We start from the raw sequence: 10,612 nt of genomic DNA, 5'->3' as shown, positions 1-10,612 counted from the left end.
GAAGTTCCCAGCTGTAAATTCTTCAGCTGTTCCACTCACACACTCCCAAACCTTCACCTTAAAATAATCTCAGAGCAGAATGACAAGAAAAACACTGTGATATCACTGAGAGACACTTTAAAACCTTGTGTGCTGTCGCCACAGACGATGATGTTACTTTTCATTTGCAAAGAGAAAGTAAACAGTGTCTTTTAACTGTGAGGAGCACACGGGGAACACTCCACCTCTCTGAGCTTTTCCTGATCGTCTGCTTCATACGGTTTAAATCAGGGAGCAGCTGCCCATGCAGAGCACCTCACACCAGCTTTGTCTCTGACCACTGTCTTAATCAACAGTTCAGAAACAGCCCTGACTCTCGCAACGAGACAGAGAACAAAGTCCATCACGTCTGAGACGATCAGCCGCTCTCGCTCAGGCCCGGGTTTCTGTCCAGAGCAGGTTCTCCTCTCCGTCTCGGCCCGACCCGGAGCACCAGAACCAGTCTGTCTCTGACCGACCTGGAGATCCCGAGAGGCCGCGCAGAGCCGAGGGGAACTCTGGAGAAGAGGAGATGTTTATTACCTCTTTCTGCTGCCGCTCCAACTCCCGCATCCGGATATCACGAGCCTCCGCCCTCGCCGCTCGCTTCGCCGCCAGCCGCGCCTCAGCCTGGAAAACACAGCACCAGCATATCAGGCTTTAATCAGACACTAATCAGACACTAATCAGACATTAGTCAGATATCTGTCCAACTCCTCCGAGCTGCACTGAGCTGCGCTGCGTTGTGTTTCTAGGCCGCTTCGCTCACTACGCTGCTCTAATTAACATTATCACAAGAAAAAAAAACAACTGGACAAAATGCCACCAAAGAAAGTTAATGCATCAGAGGAGGAGTTGGAGGAGATCAGAACATCTCTGAACTTCATGTCAGAAGAATTAAGCAAAGTGTTTAAGCAGCAGACGAAGCTGCTTGATTTAATGGAGGAAGTTAAACAACTTAAGATCCTTGTTAAAGAAAAAGATAGAATAATTGCTGGACCTGAAAATACAGAACTGATGACCTTGAACATTACAGTATGATGGAAGACTTAATCATGAGTGGATTAGAGACCACACATAGATCATACGCCAGTACAGCGGAGCGCAAAGAAGGAGAGGACGTATCGACAGAGGAACTGAAAACACTTGAATGGCAAATCAAAAATATAAATATTAAAAGTAGCAAAACCAAGCCTGCCATTACAGTTCATTTTGTGAATAGGAAACAAAACACTGAGCTACTCACGCAGGCAAAGGGGAGGGGACAGGAGTATACAAAAAAAAAAAAAATACAGAAATCTCAAGGCAAGCATGCAACCTCAAAAACAACTACAAAAAAAAGTACAATCAACATGGACCAGGAACTGTAAAGTCATGATTCGCTTGAATGGAACACCAGAAGAAGCCAACGTAATTATGATAAGAGAACTGAGAGACTTAAGTCCATTCAAATAAGCAGTTATAAAACCCTGCACGCTCGTCGTGATGTACTGCAGTATTCTTGGAGATGTTGATGATTATAGAGTTGAGGAACACGGGTTGTGAGTATTTTACAGGAACTAGACTCAATCAAATGGTAGATTCCAACAAGGATTATTCAAAGATGATGAATTCATAGACAATAATAACACATTTGACCACACAGAATATAAAACATATGAGTTCAGAAAATATATTTATGCTGTAATACACTTCTACAGTAACATCTACTCTAACTGTGAGTCTTACTCAAAAGAACAGTTTAATAATAATGTGAATGTGGAGGGTGCGTTATCAATAACACATTTTAACAGTAGAAGCCTCAATAGACTCTTCCCTAAAATCAAAGAGTATTTGAGTAAATTCTAAAAGTTTAACGTCATTGCGGTGTCTGAGACGTGGCTCAATAAAGAAAGTCTCAGGTGTAGAACTGGATGGATATGAGCTATTTAATATAAATAGGAACAATAAAAGAAGAGGTGGAGTTTGATTAAAACTATGTTAAATGCTACATAATGGAATGTGTAACTATAGAAATGAATGTAAAACATTCTAAAAACATATTAATCAGTCGTGTACACAGACCCCCAGGAACGTGTACTGAAACATTCAATGACAAAGCGGCTGGATGATTGATAAACTGAATGACAGAAAGGTATCAGTTGTATGTGGTGATTTTAATATTGATTTGTTAAACCCAAATGGACATAGAACAACAAGAGATTTAATCTGTACAATGTACACCAACAACCTATTTCCTGTAATTATAAAACCAACTAGAACAACCATGGACACTGCTACATTGATTGGCAACATATTTACAAACAGAACTGAGAGTGCAGTAGTAGGTGGATCGCTCAGAAATGACATAAGTGATTATCTTCTTGTTTTTGCGTTTTTCAAATGTTGTTAATTTACAAAATGAACATAGGACAATCGTTTTTAAAGTGAAAAGACCTAGATCACCAGAAGCTATCGCTGCTCTGAAGTGGGACTGAGCTGAGGTTTATGAAAAGGACACAAACAAAGCATATGAGTCTTTTTTGTCCATATTAGCTGAGTTATATGAATGAAACTGTCCTTTTAAAAAGCTTTCAAGAAGACATACCTTTGAAGACAAACCATGGATTGCCAAGGGACTAGCAAACGCATGACTAACAAACGCTATATAAAATATTCCTAAAACAAAGAAATAAAGAAGCTGAAAACAAATATATATAAGACAGAAAAATAAATCAATACGTGTGTGAGATTTAGCAAAAAGGAATATTATCAGAAGTTACTGGAGAAGTATAGAAGTATATGGTACATGGAACGTGCTGAATAGCTTTATTAAAACGGGTTTTGGAACAGCAGAAATTCCAAATAACTTTGTAAAATTAGATAATGCAGTCATAAATAACAGAAATTACTAATGGATTTAATGACTATTTTGTAAATGTTGGATTTAATTTAGAAAAGAAGATTGTGGAGCCAAGAAATAAAGATGGTGTGTATATGAATAATGTTCCTAAAAATTCTAATTCCATCTTTGTTAGAAGTACGGATGAAAAAGAAATATTGGATATTGTAAATAAAAAATGTAAAAACAAAAGGTCCACTGATTGGACTGAACCTGATGTCATAAATATTACAGAATGCATGGATAAACATCTGCAATCAGTCCTTCAGAACCGGCATATTACCAAATAAAATGAAAACAGCAAAAGTCATTGTTTCTTTGCAATTCTCACAATTCTCAAAAATTGTTTGTTCAAAGGCTCGATGAGTTCATAGAAAAACAAAAATGACAGTGTTGAACAGTACTGATTCAGACCAAATAGGTCCACGTCAATGGCAGTGATGCAACTGATAGAAGAGATATCTACTGCAATAGACAAAAAGGAATATACTGTGGGGGTGTTAATAGACTTTAAAAAAAGCATTTGATACAATTGTTCATGACCTATTAATGAAACAACTGGAGGGCTATGGTATTAGAGGAGTAGCACATTCATGGCTCAAGAGTTACTTTTGTGGCAGATATCAATATGTACAAATAAATAAGAAAATCAAAACTTCTGAAGGTCACGTGTGGGATCCCACAAGGTTCAGTGATAGGACCTAAATCATTTCTGTTATATGTAAATTGTATTTATTTGCTGATGACACACATTTATATTGCTCTGGATAAAGTTTGGAGCTGCTTATGAATGCAGTGGAAAGAGGATTGGAAGTATTAAAGAAATGGTTTGATATCAACAAGTTATCACTGAATTTAAATAAAACAAAGTTTATAATTTTTGGAAATAGACAAATGAAAAATGAAATCAAACTTATGATCAATAGAGTGGATATAGAAATAAAGTGTATGAAAACAAATTTCTGGGTGTGATAATTGATCATAAATTTGGTTGGAAACCACATATAAATGATGCAAAAACAAATCTCTAAAATAATTGCAGTATTTTATCAAATTAAAAATGTTCTGAATGAGAAATCACTTTATATACTGTTCGTTCATAGTTCCATACATGACCTACTGTGTGGAGGTACGGGGAAACACACATAAAACCATAACTAAACCAATTATCATGCTACAAAAGAAAGCTATAAGAATTGTAAATCGAAAGGATTTTTATGAACGAACCAACAACCTATTCATTAATTTACAGGCTTTAAAATTCAGTGCTCTAATTAACTTTAATATTCCACAAATAATGTACAAAGCACAATAGAGTTTTCTTCCCAACTGTGTTCAGAAGTTTGTTTGAAATTAAAGAGAGGAGATATGAACTGAGGGGAACAGGTTTGTTTACAAAATCAAGAGCAAGGACAAATATAAAAAAATAGATGAGAACAATAAGGGGTTAATTTGTGGAACAGTTTTGATAAGGAACTAAAAATGTGTAGCTCACTTGGCAAGTTTTAAAAATGTTAAAAAATAAGGTGGTAAGCATTTATAAAACCAAAGAATGACCAAATACTTTGACTGTCATTTATAATCATTTAATATTTGTTACCATTATTGTTGTCTTCTTTTTGGCAATTATTATATTATTTTTTTTCCCATACTGTATTCATTTTGAAAACCGAAATAAACACTAATTAACTAACAGAGGGCGCTAGTGAACGCACAGAGGGCGCTCGTGAACGCACAGAGGGCGCTCGTGAACGCACAGAGGGCGCTCGTGAACGCACAGAGGGCGCTCGTGAACGCACAGAGGGCGCTCGTGAACGCACAGAGGGCGCTCGTGAACGCACAGAGGGCGCTCGTGAACGCACAGAGGGCGCTCGTGAACGCACAGAGGGCGCTCGTGAATACACAGAGGGCGCTCGTGAGCACCCAGAGGGCACTAGTGAGCACTCTGAATGCCAAAATGAGAAAATTGAACAGGTGGGAGAGCAGCTGAGGACTGAGAGGGTGCCAGCTGTTACAGTGTGTGTGTGTGTGTGTGTGTGTGTGTGTGTGTGCTCTCTCTCTGGGGTGAGTCTGGGGTCTGACAGTATTAACAGTCTTTGGAGCAGTGTAGCTGAATGCTTTGTGTGTGTGTGTGTGTGAGAATTCAGGTGTTATGTATGTGTGTAAATTCATGTATACTTGAATGTAAATTCACATATATATGTGTGTGTGCAGGGGGTGTAATTTCATGTGTTGTGTGTTTTTGCATGTGTGTGTGTACATTCATGTGAGGGTAAATCCAGGTGTTTTGTGTGTGTGTGTGTCAATACAATCAAAATCAATATTGCTCACAGTTACTAACATTACTCACTGACATTAATGTTATTCACAGTCACTAACATTGCTCACAATACTAATGTTACTCGGTTAGTAACAATACTAATGTTGCTCACAGTAACATTGTTCATCGATACCATCGTCGCTCAGTTACTGACATTACTCATTGATACTAATGTTGCTCACAGTTACTAACATCACTCACACTACCAATGTTACTCGCAGTTACTAACATTACTCATCAATAGTGGTGTTTGCTCAGTTACTAACATTACTCATCAATAGTGGTGTTGCTCAGTTACTAACATTACTCATCAATAGTGGTGTTGCTCAGTTACTAACATTACTCATCAATAGTGGTGTTGCTCAGTTACTAACATTACTCATCAATAGTGGTGTTTGCTCAGTTACTAATATTACTCATCAACTGTGATGTTGTTCACAGTTACTAACATTACTGATCATTACCAATGTTACTCGGTTACTTATGTTACTCGCAGTCACTAATACTACTCACGGATACTAATGTTATTCGCAGTTACTAACTATACTCCGTCACTCACATTTAGTAGTATTACTCACTGATAGTAATATTGCTCACAATTACTAATGGTACTCTGTTACTCACAGTTGCTAATGTTAAACTGTTACTCTTTGTTACCAACGTTACTCAGTCACTCCCCCGTTACTGATGTTAATCTCTGTTACTCACTGTTATTAAAGTTAATCTGCTATTCATCAATACAACACAATACGACATGGCACAGCCCTAATTGGTATATTTCCCCAACCTGAACAGACCCTGACACTCCTCTTACTGCAGCCTTCAGGTCCCCGTCCTGCTGTAATCTCAATCCACATTGGAGATAAATCTTCTCGGCAGAGCCCTGAACCGGTTCTCGTTTTGGTTCTGGTTCTGCTCAGGAGTCGAGGGAAGTCCTTTCCTACTTAAGTTTAGTTTCATATGAGAGTTTAAATCTGCTTTTGTGAAAGACAAGCCCCAAGAGAAACAGCGCTCAGACCGGAAGAACCTGTCAATCTACATCTCAGCACCTCGCACAGCGCATGCAGCAGAGTGGAAACACGTCTGCACTACCTGCAGCATCTGCACCACCAGCTCCATCTACATCAGTGTCAACACAGGCCGGGGTCACTGTGTGCTGTGCTTGGTCTGTGAGGGGACAGAACTTCACTGAATAACACACTGCAGAGACAGGACCAGGGACACACTCACCTCTCGGGCGATGCTGCTCAGGGCCTCATCCTCAGCTGAGAAGCGGTCCTTAATCGGAGCTCGTTTCCGTCCGGAGCCAGGAGTCCCCATACTGTATTACACTCACTCTCTCACTCTCACTCTCACACACATACACACACACTCTCTTCCTCACTGCGCAGACGCACTGGGGTCCCTCTGGGTCTGTTGTCTGGAAATAGAAAGAATGTCGCTTTTGTATTAAACTTTGTATAAAATCCAAGTATTTCCTTGTGTTTTTTGAAGGGAAATTAATAAATGATTAGAGAGGTTTGCACTAGGGATGTCACAACATCAGACATTAATGAGTTAATACCAATACCACTCTGCTGAAGTATGGGTCTGGGTTTGTCCCGCCTCCTTTGGTGCATATCACCATAACTCTGCCCTGATTGGTCTACAGACTTGACTGACACTGAGAGGTTTTGTTATGTTTTGTAAACCTTTTGGCAGCACTCTCTACACAAACATGAGGATTACTAACGAACTTTTTAAATGAACTTTTCTGATATGCCCCCTTTTGTAGATGAGAATATTCAACTGTGACACACACACGTCTTTACTTCTGAACTCCACAGGAGTAACTCATGCAAAACTACATTTTATTGAACACAGCACAGTGACAGTTCACAGTGGAAGCATTAGGAGGGACATACATTTACTGACTTTCTGAATTAAACAAGGGTTAAATAAAGAGAGAGGGCTGTGAGTAAATCTTCATTTATTTCACACATTTCTAGAACTCTCTCTCAGTAGCAGCTCTGAGCTTCGTTGCTTTTGGCGACAGAGGAACTGCATCAGAGTAAAGAGAAGGGGCTGGAAGGGGCCTCAGGGCCTAAGGACCCCAGCGACGCACAGGAACCGATTGATCAGGAATTCCGAGTGGCTCCGTTCTCTCTCCTACAGGATTTCACGTGTCAAGGAAGTCTGTTGATGGAGATAAAGGTTTGGAGTCGACAGGTCGCACGGGCAGCAGACTTTATGGTGATTATCCAAATGAGGAACAAGAGCTGGAGTTTCAGGTTCCACTGATGTTTACCCAGCACTTCTCAGTCTGAGCGTTCTGACCCTCGCAGTCCCAGAGACACAGAGACACCGACCCCCGCCGTCCCAGAGACACCGACCACAGACCCTCGCCGTCCCAGAGACACCGACCACAGACCCTCGCCGTCCCAGAGACGCCGACCCCCGCCGTCCCAGAGACACCGACCACAGACCCTCGCCGTCCCAGAGACACCGACCACAGACCCTCGCCGTCCCAGAGACGCCGACCCCCGCCGTCCCAGAGACGCCGACCCCCGACGTCCCAGAGACGCCGACCCCCGACGTCCCAGAGACGCCGACCCCCGACGTCCCAGAGACGCCGACCCCCGACGTCCCAGAGACGCCGACCCCCGACGTCCCAGAGACGCCGACCCCCGCCGTCCCAGAGACGCCGACCCCCGCCGTCCCAGAGACGCCGACCCCCGCCGTCCCAGAGACACCGACCACAGACCCTCGCCGTCCCAGAGACACCGACCACAGACCCTCGCCGTCCCAGAGACGCCGACCCCCGCCGTCCCAGAGACGCCGACCCCCGACGTCCCAGAGACGCCGACCCCCGACGTCCCAGAGACGCCGACCCCCGCCGTCCCAGAGACGCCGACCCCCGCCGTCCCAGAGACGCCGACCCCCGCCGTCCCAGAGACGCCGACCCTCGCCGTCCCAGAGACACCGACCACAGACCCTCGCCGTCCCAGAGACGGCGACCCCCGACCCTCGCCGTCCCAGAGACGGCGACCCCCGACGTCCCAGAGACGCCGACCCCCGCCGTCCCAGAGACGCCGACCCCCGCCGTCCCAGAGACGCCGACCCCCGCCGTCCCAGAGACGCCGACCCCCGCCGTCCCAGAAGCACCGACCCCCGCCGTCCCAGAGACACCGACCCCCGCCGTCCCAGAGACACCGACCCCCGCCGTCCCAGAGACACCGACCCCCGCCGTCCCAGACACTGACCCTCGCCGTCCCAGAGACACGGGGGTCAGTGACACCGTCCCAGAGACACCGACCCCCACCGTCCCAGAGACACTGACCCTCGCCGTCCCAGAGACACGGGGGTCAGTGACACCGTCCCAGAGACACCGACCCCCGCCGTCCCAGAGACACTGACCCCCGCCGTCCCAGAGACACTGACCCTCGCCGTCCCAGAGACACTGACCCTCGCCGTCCCAGAGACACTGACCCTCGCCGTCCCAGAGACACTGACCCTCGCCGTCCCAGAGACACGGGGGTCAGTGACACCGTCCCAGAGACACCGACCCCCACCGTCCCAGAGACACTGACCCTCGCCGTCCCAGAGACACGGGGGTCAGTGACACCGTCCCAGAGACACCGACCCCCGCCGTCCCAGAGACACCGACCCCCGCCGTCCCAGAGACACCGACCCCCGCCGTCCCAGAGACACCGACCCCCGCCGTCCCAGAGACACCGACCCCCGCCGTCCCAGAGACACTGACCCCCCCGGCCCAGGGACGCAGACCCCCCCGTTCCAGAGACACAGAGACACTGACCCCTGCCGTCCCAGAGACACTGACCCTCGCCGTCCCAGAGACACTGACCCTCGCCGTCCCAGAGACACTGACCCTCGCCGTCCCAGAGACACTGACCCTCGCCGTCCCAGAGACACTGACCCTCGCCGTCCCAGAGACACTGACCCTCGCCGTCCCAGAGACACTGACCCTCGCCATCCAAGAGACAAAGAGACGCTGACCCCTGCCGTCCCAGAGACACAGAGACTGACAGAGCCCAGACTTCCATATCACTGGTTAGACCACTCGAGTCAACTGGAGCAGAACAGCATCCAGTGTCTCAGACTGAGCTGTATTGGGAACTCTACTGAGGATAAAAACAAATCGGATCCTCCGAGAAAACAGAGTACCCAGGACAGACCCAGCGTGGACCCCCACAACACCAGGGGGCATCAGAGACAACGGAATGCGCAGGACAGACCCAGCGCGGACCTCGCGCTGTCATCAGTTCTCTCAGCACCCGTTCCTGATTTCTGTAAAGGAACAGCCTTGGGCCTGGGTCAGAGGAACGAAGAGAGGAAGGAAACAGAGGAAGGAGATGGGCCCTGAATTCTGAGACCGTCACTGACCCCTGTCCTGGAAGAACATCACTCTCTGTCCACTCTGTGAGACACTCCTCCCTCGTTGGTCCACCTTGTAGATGTAGAGTCAGAGACAGTAGCTCATCTGTCGCTGCACAGTGTGTGTCGCTCGTCCTCTAGTCCTTCATCAGTGACACAGGACGCTGTCGGCTGGATGTTTTTGGTCGGTGGACTGTTCTCGGTCCAGACACTGAGGGGTTTAAAAACTCCAGCAGCACTGCTGTGTCTGATCCACTCTACACCAGCACAACACACACTAACACACCACCACCACGTCAGTGTCACTGCAGCGCTGAGAATGATCCACCACCACATCACACCTGCTCTGTGGGGGTCCTGAGCGCTGAGGAACAGGGGGAGAGGGGGGTAACAAAGTATGCAGAGCAACAGGTGGACTGCAGTATAGAACTACAGAGTGACCGGAGTGGACAGTAGAGCTGTGAGTGTGGACAGCGAGTGGAGAGACAGGAGGTGGTTGTAATGCTTTGGCTCCTCGGTGTCTCTGACACAGTCCGGAGGCTAACATTAGCTGAGCCAGAGGAGGCTAAATATAGCCGTTAGCAAGTCACCGGCTGAAACAGCGAGGAACTTCTACAACAACTGACCCGAGCCCAGCCGACCCGAACCACCCCAGCCCAACTGCCCTGAACCGGCTTTAAACCCGGCGGACCCGAACCGCCGACTAACTGCGCCGAACCGGACAGCAGAAACTGTACCGCTCTATGCCCTCGGTCCGCGGTGTAGTGAGCGGTTCTTCCCACGGGTTCGGCCCGCTTCGCCCGCCCAGGTCAGCAGCTGGGGCCCAGAAAGCGCTGGCGGCTGGTCGGCCCGAAAACACAGGAGATAAAGCAACCTAAACTGGCTTCTGTGGTTTGGAATTCTCCGCTCCACCTTAAATAGTTCAGCAGTCAGGGCGGAGCAGTATTTTTAAGGTGGAATGGAACATTCCAAAAAGTAAAAGACCACTTTAGCGTCAGCCTGAACCACCCTAAACCCGC

At 46.7% G+C, this 10,612-nt stretch overlaps 1 long non-coding RNA gene across 1 annotated transcript in view; it reads right to left on the bottom strand.

Annotated features, from left to right (window-relative positions):
- Positions 1-528: 528 nt before the first annotated feature.
- Positions 529-10,612, bottom strand: part of LOC136685892 (uncharacterized) — a 10,296-nt gene continuing 212 nt past the window's right edge. The window contains exons 2-3 of the long non-coding RNA XR_010800197.1: positions 6,450-6,639; positions 529-648 (exon numbers count right to left, since the gene is read on the bottom strand). This is a non-coding gene — a long non-coding RNA (uncharacterized lncRNA). The remainder of the gene's footprint in view (positions 649-6,449; positions 6,640-10,612) is intronic.

This window comes from Hoplias malabaricus, unplaced genomic scaffold (assembly GCF_029633855.1).
Source record: "Hoplias malabaricus isolate fHopMal1 unplaced genomic scaffold, fHopMal1.hap1 scaffold_476, whole genome shotgun sequence".
NCBI lineage: Eukaryota > Metazoa > Chordata > Actinopteri > Characiformes > Erythrinidae > Hoplias > Hoplias malabaricus.
Note: the sequence above shows the minus strand (reverse complement) of the source record. Positions and strands in the feature narration are given on the sequence as shown.